At 41.8% G+C, this 2,534-nt stretch overlaps 1 long non-coding RNA gene across 1 annotated transcript; it reads left to right on the forward strand.

The window, feature by feature from the left end:
* The first annotated feature begins 1,833 nt into the window (after positions 1-1,833).
* Positions 1,834-2,515, forward strand: LOC103461877 (uncharacterized). The gene is made up of 2 exons (XR_533227.2): positions 1,834-2,088; positions 2,162-2,515. It is a non-coding gene; the product is annotated as an uncharacterized LOC103461877 (long non-coding RNA).
* The last annotated feature ends 19 nt before the right edge of the window (positions 2,516-2,534 follow it).

Genomic DNA, 2,534 nt, shown 5'->3' on the forward strand with positions numbered 1-2,534 from the left:
GGTCGTATCCCCTACTCCAGCATCCCTCTAACCGGACGCACTGACAGATTTAAAGAGTAAAAACAAATAGTGGAGTATCCTCTCTGCTGCCTGGAAGATGAGCTGCTAGCATGTTAGCATGAGGCTCACACAACACCAGCCTTCAGTCAGAGGCCTTTCCGGATTAGTTGCGAGACTGACTGCTATTGGAGCTTCTTCCTGTGTGCAGCGTCGCCAGCAGCAACAATGGATTTGAAGATACGTCAACATTTATCTTCTTTTTTTGGGATGAATTAAGTATTTTTCAGTGCGTCTGGTTGAGTTAATCAGCATTTGGCCTGAACATCTTGAAACGCCTCCTCCGCTCGGCGCGCTCGTCTCGTCCTCGTTGCTCAGTGCATGAATATAAATGGATGTTTAGGTCTCCTTTCTTCTCCTTTGAGGTTTGAGCGCAGCAATAAAACCTTCCCTCCTTTCCCTCCCTGCTGTCTGACGCAGAAGCCCGGCGGCGCTCCCACACCGAGGCAGAGCCGAATTCAGTATCGCTTCCTCAATTACGCTCAAGTATGAGCGAAGAGGCGCCGCGGATTTCAGTAAACAGCCTCCGACTGTTTACACAGAGGTCTTATCTGAGCGATGAAACGCGAAGAGGACGACTGCGGCCGCAACAGGCTGAGGACAATCTGTGCTACTTGATGACGAAAGCGATAAAAATCAGGGGAAAAAAAGCTAAATAAAGTCTGAGGAGGACATGAAGACTGTCTGGTGTTGGTCATTTCTGCAGCTTAGATCATCTTCATGCATCATTTTCCTTCCACTTCACTTTAATTCTTCACTTGCATTTTGTGGGGAAATTACAGAAAATCCCAGTTAAAATATTCAAAATACTGAATTTGTGGTTCCAACGGGACAAAATATGCCAAATGAAACACGGTGAACGTTTCTGCAGAGCAAATGTTACTGGGGTGTACCGCAGGGCTGTGCTGTTGGACCTCTGCTTTTTTCACTCTCCCTGCTTTGACTAGGACATCTGAAACTGGTCGCTGATCATTTTTAGAACAGATTCTCAGATTTGGGCCGAAACGGCGTCTCTAGAAACCCAAATGCAAACTTTTTAAACTGTTTGGCATTTGGCCGTGTTAGCCGCTAGCTAAAACTGTGCTAACCAAGCTAACGGTTGCTGTTCAGAAGGAGCTTTAAAAATACATTTGATTGATTTGATTTTTCACATCAAATTTTCTTTTTCAATATTTGGAAAAGCTAAAAAAAACGTTTTCTCTGCTTGTTGCTTAAATTTTACAGAAATAGTTACAGAAATGAATATTTATCTTTAAAATTATGCAAACATTAAGGTTACTTTGCGTCATTTTCCTCTTTGATCCCAGTTTTCTGCTTTCGGGGTTCATTGTTAATGGGATACTTCGGACCATCGCTCATTTTCCCTGGAGCTCCAACAGCGGACAGGATGTTCGTCTATCAGACCTCAGGATCCGTTTCCTGAGGATCCAACCCTCAGCAGGCTGCAGGTTTCTGTTTGCTTCCTGTTAAAATACACAATGGCAGTGATTTTACTCTTTAATCTCGCATGATGATTTACTGGACAGCGCTTAAAAAGCGTTTACGGAGGGTCTGAAGTGAGAAAATATCAGTCATTAATAAAAGTTAGATGTTTGCAGTTGATTGTAATTTAAAGGGAAAGAAATGACCAAACCGAAAGTCTGTTTTTACGGAATAAATTTGCAGCAAAAAAAAAAATAATTCTAGAAAAAAACAAGGAAATTTCTGAGCTTGAAAAGTTGAAAATTTGCTAGAAAAACTTTGTAAATTTTGAGATTAATCTTATAATTGTTTTTAGAAAAAAGGATGACATTTCCGAGCTACAAAAGTAAAATAATTGCTAGAAATTATTTTGGGATTAATCCCAGAAGGTTTCAAAGATATATGGAAAAGTCAAAATTTTTCAACTTTTTAAACTCAGAAATTTCCTTTTTTTTTTCTAGAAATTTTCTGAGGTTAGTAAAAAAACAGATTTTTTTTTTCTAGTAAATTTTCAACTCCTGAAAATTTCCGAGATGATGTTTTGGATCTTCCTGGTTCTCGGCTGTTCAGGTGCGTGTTGTTTATTTTGAAGTTTTTCCTGTTTTAGTGGAGATAACAGAGATAATCTGTGTTTTCTCTGCAGCTCCACGCAGGACAAAACACGCATTTCAGAGTTTCTGCACAATCGCAGGAAAACTCTCGGTCCAGTCAGCGGCTCAGACGAACCTTTCCTGTGAGTGATGGAGGAGCCGCGGCTCGTCTTGACGGGACACGTCCTGGACGCCTGTCTGCCGGTACGGGAGCCGGGAGGAAGCGGCTGGATCCATAAACATTCCAATCTGAGCAGCTGAGTGACGGACCGGACCGGACCGGATGGGGAAACCATGCTGGGTCTTCATACGGCAGCAGCAACAAACCGTGACACAGTAAAATGAGAAAATCTTCATGAGAAGTTCTTATTTTAGATGTTTTTAGCTAGCTAGAAATTCAAGCTAGCTACAAATTCAAGCTAGCTA

This window comes from Poecilia reticulata, linkage group LG2 (assembly GCF_000633615.1).
Source record: "Poecilia reticulata strain Guanapo linkage group LG2, Guppy_female_1.0+MT, whole genome shotgun sequence".
NCBI classification, from domain to species: Eukaryota; Metazoa; Chordata; class Actinopteri; order Cyprinodontiformes; family Poeciliidae; genus Poecilia; species Poecilia reticulata.